The 16,823-nt window shown below is 45.8% G+C and overlaps 12 non-coding genes and 2 pseudogenes across 12 annotated transcripts; all 14 read left to right on the plus strand.

The window, feature by feature from the left end:
- The first annotated feature begins 406 nt into the window (after window positions 1-406).
- LOC141221980 (U2 spliceosomal RNA) lies at window positions 407-597 on the plus strand. The gene has a single exon (XR_012289892.1). It is a non-coding gene; the product is annotated as a U2 spliceosomal RNA (small nuclear RNA).
- Window positions 598-1,722: 1,125 nt separating this feature from the next.
- On the plus strand, window positions 1,723-1,838 carry LOC141222083 (U2 spliceosomal RNA; annotated as a pseudogene).
- Window positions 1,839-2,362: 524 nt separating this feature from the next.
- Window positions 2,363-2,546, plus strand: LOC141222045 (U2 spliceosomal RNA). The gene has a single exon (XR_012289951.1). It is a non-coding gene; the product is annotated as a U2 spliceosomal RNA (small nuclear RNA).
- A 1,122-nt stretch (window positions 2,547-3,668) lies between these two features.
- Window positions 3,669-3,784, plus strand: LOC141222084 (U2 spliceosomal RNA; annotated as a pseudogene).
- A 524-nt stretch (window positions 3,785-4,308) lies between these two features.
- On the plus strand, window positions 4,309-4,492 carry LOC141222046 (U2 spliceosomal RNA). Its single transcript, XR_012289952.1, has one exon. It is a non-coding gene; the product is annotated as a U2 spliceosomal RNA (small nuclear RNA).
- A 1,119-nt stretch (window positions 4,493-5,611) lies between these two features.
- On the plus strand, window positions 5,612-5,802 carry LOC141222015 (U2 spliceosomal RNA). The gene has a single exon (XR_012289925.1). It is a non-coding gene; the product is annotated as a U2 spliceosomal RNA (small nuclear RNA).
- A 1,120-nt stretch (window positions 5,803-6,922) lies between these two features.
- On the plus strand, window positions 6,923-7,113 carry LOC141221887 (U2 spliceosomal RNA). Its single transcript, XR_012289803.1, has one exon. It is a non-coding gene; the product is annotated as a U2 spliceosomal RNA (small nuclear RNA).
- Window positions 7,114-8,235: 1,122 nt separating this feature from the next.
- Window positions 8,236-8,426, plus strand: LOC141221888 (U2 spliceosomal RNA). The gene has a single exon (XR_012289804.1). It is a non-coding gene; the product is annotated as a U2 spliceosomal RNA (small nuclear RNA).
- Window positions 8,427-9,547: 1,121 nt separating this feature from the next.
- LOC141221889 (U2 spliceosomal RNA) lies at window positions 9,548-9,738 on the plus strand. The gene has a single exon (XR_012289805.1). It is a non-coding gene; the product is annotated as a U2 spliceosomal RNA (small nuclear RNA).
- Window positions 9,739-10,860: 1,122 nt separating this feature from the next.
- On the plus strand, window positions 10,861-11,051 carry LOC141221890 (U2 spliceosomal RNA). The gene has a single exon (XR_012289807.1). It is a non-coding gene; the product is annotated as a U2 spliceosomal RNA (small nuclear RNA).
- A 1,120-nt stretch (window positions 11,052-12,171) lies between these two features.
- On the plus strand, window positions 12,172-12,362 carry LOC141222000 (U2 spliceosomal RNA). The gene has a single exon (XR_012289911.1). It is a non-coding gene; the product is annotated as a U2 spliceosomal RNA (small nuclear RNA).
- A 1,120-nt stretch (window positions 12,363-13,482) lies between these two features.
- On the plus strand, window positions 13,483-13,673 carry LOC141222024 (U2 spliceosomal RNA). Its single transcript, XR_012289934.1, has one exon. It is a non-coding gene; the product is annotated as a U2 spliceosomal RNA (small nuclear RNA).
- Window positions 13,674-14,793: 1,120 nt separating this feature from the next.
- On the plus strand, window positions 14,794-14,984 carry LOC141221998 (U2 spliceosomal RNA). The gene has a single exon (XR_012289909.1). It is a non-coding gene; the product is annotated as a U2 spliceosomal RNA (small nuclear RNA).
- Window positions 14,985-16,104: 1,120 nt separating this feature from the next.
- LOC141221891 (U2 spliceosomal RNA) lies at window positions 16,105-16,295 on the plus strand. The gene has a single exon (XR_012289808.1). It is a non-coding gene; the product is annotated as a U2 spliceosomal RNA (small nuclear RNA).
- The last annotated feature ends 528 nt before the right edge of the window (window positions 16,296-16,823 follow it).

Genomic DNA, 16,823 nt, shown 5'->3' on the forward strand with positions numbered 1-16,823 from the left:
AGGCTCTGAGCCTTTATATACCTGCGCACAGCAGCAGCCACCTTCAGTCTGCTGCTGGACAGCCAGCAGCAGCAGCAGCAGGAGAGGTAATTAATCAGCAACCCTCCTGCTAAGGGTAGACAGCTGCTCGTTCCACCCCCCCCCCCGCCTTAATTGGTTCTCCTCCCTTCCAACGGTGTTGAGGCGGGTGGGAACAGCCGGGGGTTGAGGGTACTGTGCTAAAAGAGGTGGAGTTATGCAGATCTAAAACGCGTGGATTGCAGCAGCAGCAAGCCGAAAAGTGCAGGCATGTGAGGGATCTAGAGGTTGACAGCATGTCTTCTTAACGGGAGTCCAGGTGGCCATCTCCACAAATGGACTTTTCAGAATCCTTGGGTGGCACCGTAGTCGGAAACCAATTCTGGTTATCGCTTCTCGGCCTTTTGGCTAAGATCAAGTGTAGTATCTGTTCTTATCAGTTTAATATCTGATACGTCCCCTATCTGGGGACCATATATTAAATGGATTTTTAAAACAGGGAGATGGAAAAAGAGCTTGCTCTGTCCACTCCACGCATTGACCTGGTATTGCAGTATCTCCAGGACCGGTGCACCCCTTCTTTAATGCAGTTTCTAAAATCAGAAAGAATTGAATTCAATGCTTTTTGTTCATTTTGCTTGTTTGTCGGATTTTGGGATGGACTCTTTGGCTTTGCTTTTCTTCTCCTCATTGGATTTTTCATGTTAAAAGTTGCAGAAGCCAGATGACAAGCTCATTTTGGTTCAACTTCAGCAACTGTGCATTGCATTGCCATGTAATGTAATGTAATGCAATGCTATCTATCTAGCTCTCCCTCTATACTTCCTTTTGGATAAACAGACATATTAGGCAAGCATTTTGGAGCTTTCACCTAAATAACTACAGGTGGTGAGATAAGCTGCACAATATAATTGACCTTTCAGTATATTGTTGCACACACACCATCTATTTAGCAAATGCCCTTGTTATCAACAGCAGCCTTTTAAACTCACCTGAGCTAACAGGTATGTGAGCTGGTTACTCTGCTGCGCTTAAAATTTCTTTTTTGGTTTGCTACAATGCCTTTTCTGAAACGTTGTCTCCCTCTGCTGGAACACTGACTTCTTTCATTTAATGCCTGCAGACTATAAAAGAGAAACCAACCCAAAAAGTTTGGTTGATTAGTCTGTGGCATTCTTTTAAACTGTTGCTTATGGCGGTCTCTGTGATCTTCTCAGTGACATTCAGCCATCCAGGTATCCCGCCTGCAGTAGACGGAATGTGGCAATGGAACGCTGGCTGCGCGTGTCATAATAGGCTCTGAGCCTTTATATACCTGCGCACAGCAGCAGCCACCTTCAGTCTGCTGCTGGACAGCCAGCAGCAGCAGCAGCAGGAGAGGTAATTAATCAGCAACCCTCCTGCTAAGGGTAGACAGCTGCTCGTTCCACCCCCCCCCCCCCCCGCCTTAATTGGTTCTCCTCCCTTCCAACGGTGTTGAGGCGGGTGGGAACAGCCCGGGGTTGAGGGTACTGTGCTAAAAGAGGTGGAGTTATGCAGATCTAAAACGCGTGGATTGCAGCAGCAGCAAGCCGAAAAGTGCAGGCATGTGAGGGATCTAGAGGTTGACAGCATGTCTTCTTAACGGGAGTCCAGGTGGCCATCTCCACAAATGGACTTTTCAGAATCCTTGGGTGGCACCGTAGTCGGAAACCAATTCTGGTTATCGCTTCTCGGCCTTTTGGCTAAGATCAAGTGTAGTATCTTTTGAAAAGGCAGTTTTGTCCTTGGGCTGCCCTAGTAAATTGATGCATATTACACACTGCTTTGGTGCACTTGTTAGTACGCCAGGTGGCTCATAGAGTTATCTGATGGAAAACATGGCCCTCCAGGATCGAAGTCACTAGGCTGGGTAAGTGTGAGGGCTTTGGAGCAATGTGCCCCAGGAGTAGGCGCCCTGGTGGGAGTCCAAACTTACTGGGACTGGGAACCCCAGAAAGACTTGGCTTCGTAGCACGCCGCACCTTTGCCAATAATACTTTCTGAGCAACCCCCCCTATTCCTGGCCTCCGGGCTAGGAAGGGGAATTTTTATAAACCCGGTCGGAGGTCCGGTCAGCTTTGGGCTGAGAAACCAACACAGGCTCCAGCTCCACTAGGGTGGCAGCCTAGATGGAAGCTGGGAGCACGAAAACGGCTCTTCTCCGGCTTCGGCTAGGGAGAGCATCGGAGATCCCTGACCCTCGCTGTGGCCTTCTGGCTCGGAGGGATGGGGATGGTTTATTGGGGACCCTGTCCTCCGGGAAGGGTCCACATGAATCCTCGCCTCGTGCGCTGTTTTGGTGTGACTTCGGTCACATTTTTCAGTGCCTTGGATGCAGCTTCAATCAAAAAAAATCTGTTCTTATCAGTTTAATATCTGATACGTCCCCTATCTGGGGACCATATATTAAATGGATTTTTAGAACAGGGAGATGGAAAAAGAGCTTGCTCTGTCCACTCCACGCATTGACCTGGTATTGCAGTATCTCCAGGACCGGTGCACCCCTTCTTTAATGCAGTTTCTAAAATCAGAAAGAATTGAATTCAATGCTTTTTGTTCATTTTGCTTGTTTGTCGGATTTTGGGATGGACTCTTTGGCTTTGCTTTTCTTCTCCTCATTGGATTTTTCATGTTAAAAGTTGCAGAAGCCAGATGACAAGCTCATTTTGGTTCAACTTCAGCAACTGTGCATTGCATTGCCATGTAATGTAATGTAATGCAATGCTATCTATCTAGCTCTCCCTCTATACTTCCTTTTGGATAAACAGACATATTAGGCAAGCATTTTGGAGCTTTCACCTAAATAACTACAGGTGGTGAGATAAGCTGCACAATATAATTGACCTTTCAGTATATTGTTGCACACACACCATCTATTTAGCAAATGCCCTTGTTATCAACAGCAGCCTTTTAAACTCACCTGAGCTAACAGGTATGTGAGCTGGTTACTCTGCTGCGCTTAAAATTTCTTTTTTGGTTTGCTACAATGCCTTTTCTGAAACGTTGTCTCCCTCTGCTGGAACACTGACTTCTTTCATTTAATGCCTGCAGACTATAAAAGAGAAACCAACCCAAAAAGTTTGGTTGATTAGTCTGTGGCATTCTTTTAAACTGTTGCTTATGGCGGTCTCTGTGATCTTCTCAGTGACATTCAGCCATCCAGGTATCCCGCCTGCAGTAGACGGAATGTGGCAATGGAACGCTGGCTGCGCGTGTCATAATAGGCTCTGAGCCTTTATATACCTGCGCACAGCAGCAGCCACCTTCAGTCTGCTGCTGGACAGCCAGCAGCAGCAGCAGCAGGAGAGGTAATTAATCAGCAACCCTCCTGCTAAGGGTAGACAGCTGCTCGTTCCACCCCCCCCCCCCGCCTTAATTGGTTCTCCTCCCTTCCAACGGTGTTGAGGCGGGTGGGAACAGCCGGGGGTTGAGGGTACTGTGCTAAAAGAGGTGGAGTTATGCATATCTAAAACGCGTGGATTGCAGCAGCAGCAAGCCGAAAAGTGCAGGCATGTGAGGGATCTAGAGGTTGACAGCATGTCTTCTTAACGGGAGTCCAGGTGGCCATCTCCACAAATGGACTTTTCAGAATCCTTGGGTGGCACCGTAGTCGGAAACCAATTCTGGTTATCGCTTCTCGGCCTTTTGGCTAAGATCAAGTGTAGTATCTTTTGAAAAGGCAGTTTTGTCCTTGGGCTGCCCTAGTAAATTGATGCATATTACACACTGCTTTGGTGCACTTGTTAGTACGCCAGGTGGCTCATAGAGTTATCTGATGGAAAACATGGCCCTCCAGGATCGAAGTCACTAGGCTGGGTAAGTGTGAGGGCTTTGGAGCAATGTGCCCCAGGAGTAGGCGCCCTGGTGGGAGTCCAAACTTACTGGGACTGGGAACCCCAGAAAGACTTGGCTTCGTAGCACGCCGCACCTTTGCCAATCATACTTTCTGAGCAACCCCCCCTATTCCTGGCCTCCGGGCTAGGAAGGGGAATTTTTATAAACCCGGTCGGAGGTCCGGTCAGCTTTGGGCTGAGAAACCAACACAGGCTCCAGCTCCACTAGGGTGGCAGCCTAGATGGAAGCTGGGAGCACGAAAACGGCTCTTCTCCGGCTTCGGCTAGGGAGAGCATCGGAGATCCCTGACCCTCGCTGTGGCCTTCTGGCTCGGAGGGATGGGGATGGTTTATTGGGGACCCTCTCCTCCGGGAAGGGTCCACATGAATCCTCGCCTCGTGCGCTGTTTTGGTGTGACTTCGGTCACATTTTTCAGTGCCTTGGATGCAGCTTCAATCAAAAAAAATCTGTTCTTATCAGTTTAATATCTGATACGTCCCCTATCTGGGGACCATATATTAAATGGATTTTTAGAACAGGGAGATGGAAAAAGAGCTTGCTCTGTCCACTCCACGCATTGACCTGGTATTGCAGTATCTCCAGGACCGGTGCACCCCTTCTTTAATGCAGTTTCTAAAATCAGAAAGAATTGAATTCAATGCTTTTTGTTCATTTTGCTTGTTTGTCGGATTTTGGGATGGACTCTTTGGCTTTGCTTTTCTTCTCCTCATTGGATTTTTCAGGTTAAAAGTTGCAGAAGCCAGATGACAAGCTCATTTTGGTTCAACTTCAGCAACTGTGCATTGCATTGCCATGTAATGTAATGTAATGCAATGCTATCTATCTAGCTCTCCCTCTATACTTCCTTTTGGATAAACAGACATATTAGGCAAGCATTTTGGAGCTTTCACCTAAATAACTACAGGTGGTGAGATAAGCTGCACAATATAATTGACCTTTCAGTATATTGTTGCACACACACCATCTATTTAGCAAATGCCCTTGTTATCAACAGCAGCCTTTTAAACTCACCTGAGCTAACAGGTATGTGAGCTGGTTACTCTGCTGCGCTTAAAATTTCTTTTTTGGTTTGCTACAATGCCTTTTCTGAAACGTTGTCTCCCTCTGCTGGAACACTGACTTCTTTCATTTAATGCCTGCAGACTATAAAAGAGAAACCAACCCAAAAAGTTTGGTTGATTAGTCTGTGGCATTCTTTTAAACTGTTGCTTATGGCGGTCTCTGTGAGCTTCTCAGTGACATTCAGCCATCCAGGTATCCCGCCTGCAGTAGACGGAATGTGGCAATGGAACGCTGGCTGCGCGTGTCATAATAGGCTCTGAGCCTTTATATACCTGCGCACAGCAGCAGCCACCTTCAGTCTGCTGCTGGACAGCCAGCAGCAGCAGCAGCAGGAGAGGTAATTAATCAGCAACCCTCCTGCTAAGGGTAGACAGCTGCTCGTTCCACCCCCCCCCGCCTTAATTGGTTCTCCTCCCTTCCAACGGTGTTGAGGCGGGTGGGAACAGCCGGGGGTTGAGGGTACTGTGCTAAAAGAGGTGGAGTTATGCAGATCTAAAACGCGTGGATTGCAGCAGAAGCAAGCCGAAAAGTGCAGGCATGTGAGGGATCTAGAGGTTGACAGCATGTCTTCTTAACGGGAGTCCAGGTGGCCATCTCCACAAATGGACTTTTCAGAATCCTTGGGTGGCACCGTAGTCGGAAACCAATTCTGGTTATCGCTTCTCGGCCTTTTGGCTAAGATCAAGTGTAGTATCTGTTCTTATCAGTTTAATATCTGATACGTCCCCTATCTGGGGACCATATATTAAATGGATTTTTAGAACAGGGAGATGGAAAAAGAGCTTGCTCTGTCCACTCCACGCATTGACCTAGTATTGCAGTATCTCCAGGACCGGTGCACCCCTTCTTTAATGCAGTTTCTAAAATCAGAAAGAATTGAATTCAATGCTTTTTGTTCATTTTGCTTGTTTGTCGGATTTTGGGATGGACTCTTTGGCTTTGCTTTTCTTCTCCTCATTGGATTTTTCATGTTAAAAGTTGCAGAAGCCAGATGACAAGCTCATTTTGGTTCAACTTCAGCAACTGTGCATTGCATTGCCATGTAATGTAATGTAATGCAATGCTATCTATCTAGCTCTCCCTCTATACTTCCTTTTGGATAAACAGACATATTAGGCAAGCATTTTGGAGCTTTCACCTAAATAACTACAGGTGGTGAGATAAGCTGCACAATATAATTGACCTTTCAGTATATTGTTGCACACACACCATCTATTTAGCAAATGCCCTTGTTATCAACAGCAGCCTTTTAAACTCACCTGAGCTAACAGGTATGTGAGCTGGTTACTCTGCTGCGCTTAAAATTTCTTTTTTGGTTTGCTACAATGCCTTTTCTGAAACGTTGTCTCCCTCTGCTGGAACACTGACTTCTTTCATTTAATGCCTGCAGACTATAAAAGAGAAACCAACCCAAAAAGTTTGGTTGATTAGTCTGTGGCATTCTTTTAAACTGTTGCTTATGGCGGTCTCTGTGAGCTTCTCAGTGACATTCAGCCATCCAGGTATCCCGCCTGCAGTAGACGGAATGTGGCAATGGAACGCTGGCTGCGCGTGTCATAATAGGCTCTGAGCCTTTATATACCTGCGCACAGCAGCAGCCACCTTCAGTCTGCTGCTGGACAGCCAGCAGCAGCAGCAGCAGGAGAGGTAATTAATCAGCAACCCTCCTGCTAAGGGTAGACAGCTGCTCGTTCCACCCCCCCCCCGCCTTAATTGGTTCTCCTCCCTTCCAACGGTGTTGAGGCGGGTGGGAACAGCCGGGGGTTGAGGGTACTGTGCTAAAAGAGGTGGAGTTATGCAGATCTAAAACGCGTGGATTGCAGCAGAAGCAAGCCGAAAAGTGCAGGCATGTGAGGGATCTAGAGGTTGACAGCATGTCTTCTTAACGGGAGTCCAGGTGGCCATCTCCACAAATGGACTTTTCAGAATCCTTGGGTGGCACCGTAGTCGGAAACCAATTCTGGTTATCGCTTCTCGGCCTTTTGGCTAAGATCAAGTGTAGTATCTGTTCTTATCAGTTTAATATCTGATACGTCCCCTATCTGGGGACCATATATTAAATGGATTTTTAGAACAGGGAGATGGAAAAAGAGCTTGCTCTGTCCACTCCACGCATTGACCTGGTATTGCAGTATCTCCAGGACCGGTGCACCCCTTCTTTAATGCAGTTTCTAAAATCAGAAAGAATTGAATTCAATGCTTTTTGTTCATTTTGCTTGTTTGTCGGATTTTGGGATGGACTCTTTGGCTTTGCTTTTCTTCTCCTCATTGGATTTTTCATGTTAAAAGTTGCAGAAGCCAGATGACAAGCTCATTTTGGTTCAACTTCAGCAACTGTGCATTGCATTGCCATGTAATGTAATGTAATACAATGCTATCTATCTAGCTCTCCCTCTATACTTCCTTTTGGATAAACAGACATATTAGGCAAGCATTTTGGAGCTTTCACCTAAATAACTACAGGTGGTGAGATAAGCTGCACAATATAATTGACCTTTCAGTATATTGTTGCACACACACCATCTATTTAGCAAATGCCCTTGTTATCAACAGCAGCCTTTTAAACTCACCTGAGCTAACAGGTATGTGAGCTGGTTACTCTGCTGCGCTTAAAATTTCTTTTTTGGTTTGCTACAATGCCTTTTCTGAAACGTTGTCTCCCTCTGCTGGAACACTGACTTCTTTCATTTAATGCCTGCAGACTATAAAAGAGAAACCAACCCAAAAAGTTTGGTTGATTAGTCTGTGGCATTCTTTTAAACTGTTGCTTATGGCGGTCTCTGTGAGCTTCTCAGTGACATTCAGCCATCCAGGTATCCCGCCTGCAGTAGACGGAATGTGGCAATGGAACGCTGGCTGCGCGTGTCATAATAGGCTCTGAGCCTTTATATACCTGCGCACAGCAGCAGCCACCTTCAGTCTGCTGCTGGACAGCCAGCAGCAGCAGCAGCAGGAGAGGTAATTAATCAGCAACCCTCCTGCTAAGGGTAGACAGCTGCTCGTTCCACCCCCCCCCCCCGCCTTAATTGGTTCTCCTCCCTTCCAACGGTGTTGAGGCGGGTGGGAACAGCCGGGGGTTGAGGGTACTGTGCTAAAAGAGGTGGAGTTATGCAGATCTAAAACGCGTGGATTGCAGCAGCAGCAAGCCGAAAAGTGCAGGCATGTGAGGGATCTAGAGGTTGACAGCATGTCTTCTTAACGGGAGTCCAGGTGGCCATCTCCACAAATGGACTTTTCAGAATCCTTGGGTGGCACCGTAGTCGGAAACCAATTCTGGTTATCGCTTCTCGGCCTTTTGGCTAAGATCAAGTGTAGTATCTGTTCTTATCAGTTTAATATCTGATACGTCCCCTATCTGGGGACCATATATTAAATGGATTTTTAGAACAGGGAGATGGAAAAAGAGCTTGCTCTGTCCACTCCACGCATTGACCTGGTATTGCAGTATCTCCAGGACCGGTGCACCCCTTCTTTAATGCAGTTTCTAAAATCAGAAAGAATTGAATTCAATGCTTTTTGTTCATTTTGCTTGTTTGTCGGATTTTGGGATGGACTCTTTGGCTTTGCTTTTCTTCTCCTCATTGGATTTTTCATGTTAAAAGTTGCAGAAGCCAGATGACAAGCTCATTTTGGTTCAACTTCAGCAACTGTGCATTGCATTGCCATGTAATATAATGTAATGCAATGCTATCTATCTAGCTCTCCCTCTATACTTCCTTTTGGATAAACAGACATATTAGGCAAGCATTTTGGAGCTTTCACCTAAATAACTACAGGTGGTGAGATAAGCTGCACAATATAATTGACCTTTCAGTATATTGTTGCACACACACCATCTATTTAGCAAATGCCCTTGTTATCAACAGCAGCCTTTTAAACTCACCTGAGCTAACAGGTATGTGAGCTGGTTACTCTGCTGCGCTTAAAATTTCTTTTTTGGTTTGCTACAATGCCTTTTCTGAAACGTTGTCTCCCTCTGCTGGAACACTGACTTCTTTCATTTAATGCCTGCAGACTATAAAAGAGAAACCAACCCAAAAAGTTTGGTTGATTAGTCTGTGGCATTCTTTTAAACTGTTGCTTATGGCGGTCTCTGTGAGCTTCTCAGTGACATTCAGCCATCCAGGTATCCCGCCTGCAGTAGACGGAATGTGGCAATGGAACGCTGGCTGCGCGTGTCATAATAGGCTCTGAGCCTTTATATACCTGCGCACAGCAGCAGCCACCTTCAGTCTGCTGCTGGACAGCCAGCAGCAGCAGCAGCAGGAGAGGTAATTAATCAGCAACCCTCCTGCTAAGGGTAGACAGCTGCTCGTTCCACCCCCCCCCCCGCCTTAATTGGTTCTCCTCCCTTCCAACGGTGTTGAGGCGGGTGGGAACAGCCGGGGGTTGAGGGTACTGTGCTAAAAGAGGTGGAGTTATGCAGATCTAAAACGCGTGGATTGCAGCAGCAGCAAGCCGAAAAGTGCAGGCATGTGAGGGATCTTGAGGTTGACAGCATGTCTTCTTAACGGGAGTCCAGGTGGCCATCTCCACAAATGGACTTTTCAGAATCCTTGGGTGGCACCGTAGTCGGAAACCAATTCTGGTTATCGCTTCTCGGCCTTTTGGCTAAGATCAAGTGTAGTATCTGTTCTTATCAGTTTAATATCTGATACGTCCCCTATCTGGGGACCATATATTAAATGGATTTTTAGAACAGGGAGATGGAAAAAGAGCTTGCTCTGTCCACTCCACGCATTGACCTGGTATTGCAGTATCTCCAGGACCGGTGCACCCCTTCTTTAATGCAGTTTCTAAAATCAGAAAGAATTGAATTCAATGCTTTTTGTTCATTTTGCTTGTTTGTCGGATTTTGGGATGGACTCTTTGGCTTTGCTTTTCTTCTCCTCATTGGATTTTTCATGTTAAAAGTTGCAGAAGCCAGATGACAAGCTCATTTTGGTTCAACTTCAGCAACTGTGCATTGCATTGCCATGTAATGTAATGTAATGCAATGCTATCTATCTAGCTCTCCCTCTATACTTCCTTTTGGATAAACAGACATATTAGGCAAGCATTTTGGAGCTTTCACCTAAATATCTACAGGTGGTGAGATAAGCTGCACAATATAATTGACCTTTCAGTATATTGTTGCACACACACCATCTATTTAGCAAATGCCCTTGTTATCAACAGCAGCCTTTTAAACTCACCTGAGCTAACAGGTATGTGAGCTAGTTACTCTGCTGCGCTTAAAATTTCTTTTTTGGTTTGCTACAATGCCTTTTCTGAAACGTTGTCTCCCTCTGCTGGAACACTGACTTCTTTCATTTAATGCCTGCAGACTATAAAAGAGAAACCAACCCAAAAAGTTTGGTTGATTAGTCTGTGGCATTCTTTTAAACTGTTGCTTATGGCGGTCTCTGTGAGCTTCTCAGTGACATTCAGCCATCCAGGTATCCCGCCTGCAGTAGACGGAATGTGGCAATGGAACGCTGGCTGCGCGTGTCATAATAGGCTCTGAGCCTTTATATACCTGCGCACAGCAGCAGCCACCTTCAGTCTGCTGCTGGACAGCCAGCAGCAGCAGCAGCAGGAGAGGTAATTAATCAGCAACCCTCCTGCTAAGGGTAGACAGCTGCTCGTTCCACCCCCCCCCCCCGCCTTAATTGGTTCTCCTCCCTTCCAACGGTGTTGAGGCGGGTGGGAACAGCCGGGGGTTGAGGGTACTGTGCTAAAAGAGGTGGAGTTATGCAGATCTAAAACGCGTGGATTGCAGCAGCAGCAAGCCGAAAAGTGCAGGCATGTGAGGGATCTAGAGGTTGACAGCATGTCTTCTTAACGGGAGTCCAGGTGGCCATCTCCACAAATGGACTTTTCAGAATCCTTGGGTGGCACCGTAGTCGGAAACCAATTCTGGTTATCGCTTCTCGGCCTTTTGGCTAAGATCAAGTGTAGTATCTGTTCTTATCAGTTTAATATCTGATACGTCCCCTATCTGGGGACCATATATTAAATGGATTTTTAGAACAGGGAGATGGAAAAAGAGCTTGCTCTGTCCACTCCACGCATTGACCTGGTATTGCAGTATCTCCAGGACCGGTGCACCCCTTCTTTAATGCAGTTTCTAAAATCAGAAAGAATTGAATTCAATGCTTTTTGTTCATTTTGCTTGTTTGTCGGATTTTGGGATGGACTCTTTGGCTTTGCTTTTCTTCTCCTCATTGGATTTTTCATGTTAAAAGTTGCAGAAGCCAGATGACAAGCTCATTTTGGTTCAACTTCAGCAACTGTGCATTGCATTGCCATGTAATGTAATGTAATGCAATGCTATCTATCTAGCTCTCCCTCTATACTTCCTTTTGGATAAACAGACATATTAGGCAAGCATTTTGGAGCTTTCACCTAAATAACTACAGGTGGTGAGATAAGCTGCACAATATAATTGACCTTTCAGTATATTGTTGCACACACACCATCTATTTAGCAAATGCCCTTGTTATCAACAGCAGCCTTTTAAACTCACCTGAGCTAACAGGTATGTGGGCTGGTTACTCTGCTGCGCTTAAAATTTCTTTTTTGGTTTGCTACAATGCCTTTTCTGAAACGTTGTCTCCCTCTGCTGGAACACTGACTTCTTTCATTTAATGCCTGCAGACTATAAAAGAGAAACCAACCCAAAAAGTTTGGTTGATTAGTCTGTGGCATTCTTTTAAACTGTTGCTTATGGCGGTCTCTGTGAGCTTCTCAGTGACATTCAGCCATCCAGGTATCCCGCCTGCAGTAGACGGAATGTGGCAATGGAACGCTGGCTGCGCGTGTCATAATAGGCTCTGAGCCTTTATATACCTGCGCACAGCAGCAGCCACCTTCAGTCTGCTGCTGGACAGCCAGCAGCAGCAGCAGCAGGAGAGGTAATTAATCAGCAGCCCTCCTGCTAAGGGTAGACAGCTGCTCGTTCCACCCCCCCCCCGCCTTAATTGGTTCTCCTCCCTTCCAACGGTGTTGAGGCGGGTGGGAACAGCCGGGGGTTGAGGGTACTGTGCTAAAAGAGGTGGAGTTATGCAGATCTAAAACGCGTGGATTGCAGCAGCAGCAAGCCGAAAAGTGCAGGCATGTGAGGGATCTAGAGGTTGACAGCATGTCTTCTTAACGGGAGTCCAGGTGGCCATCTCCACAAATGGACTTTTCAGAATCCTTGGGTGGCACCGTAGTCGGAAACCAATTCTGGTTATCGCTTCTCGGCCTTTTGGCTAAGATCAAGTGTAGTATCTGTTCTTATCAGTTTAATATCTGATACGTCCCCTATCTGGGGACCATATATTAAATGGATTTTTAGAACAGGGAGATGGAAAAAGAGCTTGCTCTGTCCACTCCACGCATTGACCTGGTATTGCTGTATCTCCAGGACCGGTGCACCCCTTCTTTAATGCAGTTTCTAAAATCAGAAAGAATTGAATTCAATGCTTTTTGTTCATTTTGCTTGTTTGTCGGATTTTTGGATGGACTCTTTGGCTGTGCTTTTCTTCTCCTCATTGGATTTTTCATGTTAAAAGTTGCAGAAGCCAGATGACAAGCTCATTTTGGTTCAACTTCAGCAACTGTGCATTGCATTGCCATGTAATGTAATGTAATGCAATGCTATCTATCTAGCTCTCCCTCTATACTTCCTTTTGGATAAACAGACATATTAGGCAAGCATTTTGGAGCTTTCACCTAAATAACTACAGGTGGTGAGATAAGCTGCACAATATAATTGACCTTTCAGTATATTGTTGCACACACACCATCTATTTAGCAAATGCCCTTGTTATCAACAGCAGCCTTTTAAACTCACCTGAGCTAACAGGTATGTGAGCTGGTTACTCTGCTGCGCTTAAAATTTCTTTTTTGGTTTGCTACAATGCCTTTTCTGAAACGTTGTCTCCCTCTGCTGGAACACTGACTTCTTTCATTTAATGCCTGCAGACTATAAAAGAGAAACCAACCCAAAAAGTTTGGTTGATTAGTCTGTGGCATTCTTTTAAACTGTTGCTTATGGCGGTCTCTGTGAGCTTCTCAGTGACATTCAGCCATCCAGGTATCCCGCCTGCAGTAGACGGAATGTGGCAATGGAACGCTGGCTGCGCGTGTCATAATAGGCTCTGAGCCTTTATATACCTGCGCACAGCAGCAGCCACCTTCAGTCTGCTGCTGGACAGCCAGCAGCAGCAGCAGCAGGAGAGGTAATTAATCAGCAACCCTCCTGCTAAGGGTAGACAGCTGCTCGTTCCACCCCCCCCCCGCCTTAATTGGTTCTCCTCCCTTCCAGCGGTGTTGAGGCGGGTGGGAACAGCCGGGGGTTGAGGGTACTGTGCTAAAAGAGGTGGAGTTATGCAGATCTAAAACGCGTGGATTGCAGCAGCAGCAAGCCGAAAAGTGCAGGCATGTGAGGGATCTAGAGGTTGACAGCATGTCTTCTTAACGGGAGTCCAGGTGGCCATCTCCACAAATGGACTTTTCAGAATCCTTGGGTGGCACCGTAGTCGGAAACCAATTCTGGTTATCGCTTCTCGGCCTTTTGGCTAAGATCAAGTGTTGTATCTGTTCTTATCAGTTTAATATCTGATACGTCCCCTATCTGGGGATCATATATTAAATGGATTTTTAGAACAGGGAGATGGAAAAAGAGCTTGCTCTGTCCACTCCACGCATTGACCTGGTATTGCAGTATCTCCAGGACCGGTGCACCCCTTCTTTAATGCAGTTTCTAAAATCAGAAAGAATTGAATTCAATGCTTTTTGTTCATTTTGCTTGTTTGTCGGATTTTGGGATGGACTCTTTGGCTTTGCTTTTCTTCTCCTCATTGGATTTTTCATGTTAAAAGTTGCAGAAGCCAGATGACAAGCTCATTTTGGTTCAACTTCAGCAACTGTGCATTGCATTGCCATGTAATGTAATGTAATGCAATGCTATCTATCTAGCTCTCCCTCTATACTTCCTTTTGGATAAACAGACATATTAGGCAAGCATTTTGGAGCTTTCACCTAAATAACTACAGGTGGTGAGATAAGCTGCACAATTTAATTGACCTTTCAGTATATTGTTGCACACACACCATCTATTTAGCAAATGCCCTTGTTATCAACAGCAGCCTTTTAAACTCACCTGAGCTAACAGGTATGTGAGCTGGTTACTCTGCTGCGCTTAAAATTTCTTTTTTGGTTTGCTACAATGCCTTTTCTGAAACGTTGTCTCCCTCTGCTGGAACACTGACTTCTTTCATTTAATGCCTGCAGACTATAAAAGAGAAACCAACCCAAAAAGTTTGGTTGATTAGTCTGTGGCATTCTTTTAAACTGTTGCTTATGGCGGTCTCTGTGAGCTTCTCAGTGACATTCAGCCATCCAGGTATCCCGCCTGCAGTAGACGGAATGTGGCAATGGAACGCTGGCTGCGCGTGTCATAATAGGCTCTGAGCCTTTATATACCTGCGCACAGCAGCAGCCACCTTCAGTCTGCTGCTGGACAGCCAGCAGCAGCAGCAGCAGGAGAGGTAATTAATCAGCAACCCTCCTGCTAAGGGTAGACAGCTGCTCGTTCCACCCCCCCCCCGCCTTAATTGGTTCTCCTCCCTTCCAACGGTGTTGAGGCGGGTGGGAACAGCCGGGGGTTGAGGGTACTGTGCTAAAAGAGGTGGAGTTATGCAGATCTAAAACGCGTGGATTGCAGCAGCAGCAAGCCGAAAAGTGCAGGCATGTGAGGGATCTAGAGGTTGACAGCATGTCTTCTTAACGGGAGTCCAGGTGGCCATCTCCACAAATGGACTTTTCAGAATCCTTGGGTGGCACCGTAGTCGGAAACCAATTCTGGTTATCGCTTCTCGGCCTTTTGGCTAAGATCAAGTGTAGTATCTGTTCTTATCAGTTTAATATCTGATACGTCCCCTATCTGGGGATCATATATTAAATGGATTTTTAGAACAGGGAGATGGAAAAAGAGCTTGCTCTGTCCACTCCATGCATTGACCTGGTATTGCAGTATCTCCAGGACCGGTGCACCCCTTCTTTAATGCAGTTTCTAAAATCAGAAAGAATTGAATTCAATGCTTTTTGTTCATTTTGCTTGTTTGTCGGATTTTGGGATGGACTCTTTGGCTTTGCTTTTCTTCTCCTCATTGGATTTTTCATGTTAAAAGTTGCAGAAGCCAGATGACAAGCTCATTTTGGTTCAACTTCAGCAACTGTGCATTGCATTGCCATGTAATGTAATGTAATGCAATGCTATCTATCTAGCTCTCCCTCTATACTTCCTTTTGGATAAACAGACATATTAGGCAAGCATTTTGGAGCTTTCACCTAAATAACTACAGGTGGTGAGATAAGCTGCACAATATAATTGACCTTTCAGTATATTGTTGCACACACACCATCTATTTAGCAAATGCCCTTGTTATCAACAGCAGCCTTTTAAACTCACCTGAGCTAACAGGTATGTGAGCTGGTTACTCTGCTGCGCTTAAAATTTCTTTTTTGGTTTGCTACAATGCCTTTTCTGAAACGTTGTCTCCCTCTGCTGGAACACTGACTTCTTTCAATTAATGCCTGCAGACTATAAAAGAGAAACCAACCCAAAAAGTTTGGTTGATTAGTCTGTGGCATTCTTTTAAACTGTTGCTTATGGCGGTCTCTGTGAGCTTCTCAGTGACATTCAGCCATCCAGGTATCCCGCCTGCAGTAGACGGAATGTGGCAATGGAACGCTGGCTGCGCGTGTCATAATAGGCTCTGAGCCTTTATATACCTGCGCACAGCAGCAGCCACCTTCAGTCTGCTGCTGGACAGCCAGCAGCAGCAGCAGCAGGAGAGGTAATTAATCAGCAACCCTCCTGCTAAGGGTAGACAGCTGCTCGTTCCACCCCCCCCCCGCCTTAATTGGTTCTCCTCCCTTCCAACGGTGTTGAGGCGGGTGGGAACAGCCGGGGGTTGAGGGTACTGTGCTAAAAGAGGTGGAGTTATGCAGATCTAAAACGCGTGGATTGCAGCAGCAGCAAGCCGAAAAGTGCAGGCATGTGAGGGATCTAGAGGTTGACAGCATGTCTTCTTAACGGGAGTCCAGGTGGCCATCTCCACAAATGGACTTTTCAGAATCCTTGGGTGGCACCGTAGTCGGAAACCAATTCTGGTTATCGCTTCTCGGCCTTTTGGCTAAGATCAAGTGTAGTATCTGTTCTTATCAGTTTAATATCTGATACGTCCCCTATCTGGGGACCATATATTAAATGGATTTTTAGAACAGGGAGATGGAAAAAGAGCTTGCTCTGTCCACTCCACGCATTGACCTGGTATTGCAGTATCTCCAGGACCGGTGCACCCCTTCTTTAATGCAGTTTCTAAAATCAGAAAGAATTGAATTCAATGCTTTTTGTTCATTTTGCTTGTTTGTCGGATTTTGGGATGGACTCTTTGGCTTTGCTTTTCTTCTCCTCATTGGATTTTTCATGTTAAAAGTTGCAGAAGCCAGATGACAAGCTCATTTTGGTTCAACTTCAGCAACTGTGCATTGCATTGCCATGTAATGTAATGTAATGCAATGCTATCTATCTAGCTCTCCCTCTATACTTCCTTTTGGATAAACAGACATATTAGGCAAGCATTTTGGAGCTTTCACCTAAATAACTACAGGTGGTGAGATAAGCTGCACAATATAATTGACCTTTCAGTATATTGTTGCACACACACCATCTATTTAGCAAATGCCCTTGTTATCAACAGCAGCCTTTTAAACTCACCTGAGCTAACAGGTATGTGAGCTGGTTACTCTGCTGCGCATAAAATTTCTTTTTTGGTTTGCTACAATGCCTTTTCTGAAACGTTGTCTCCCTCTGCTGGAACACTGACTTCTTT

Source organism: Phyllobates terribilis, unplaced genomic scaffold (genome assembly GCF_046119375.1).
Source record: "Phyllobates terribilis strain yellow unplaced genomic scaffold, ASM4611937v1 Scaffold_341__1_contigs__length_2033592, whole genome shotgun sequence".
Taxonomy (NCBI): Eukaryota; Metazoa; Chordata; class Amphibia; order Anura; family Dendrobatidae; genus Phyllobates; species Phyllobates terribilis.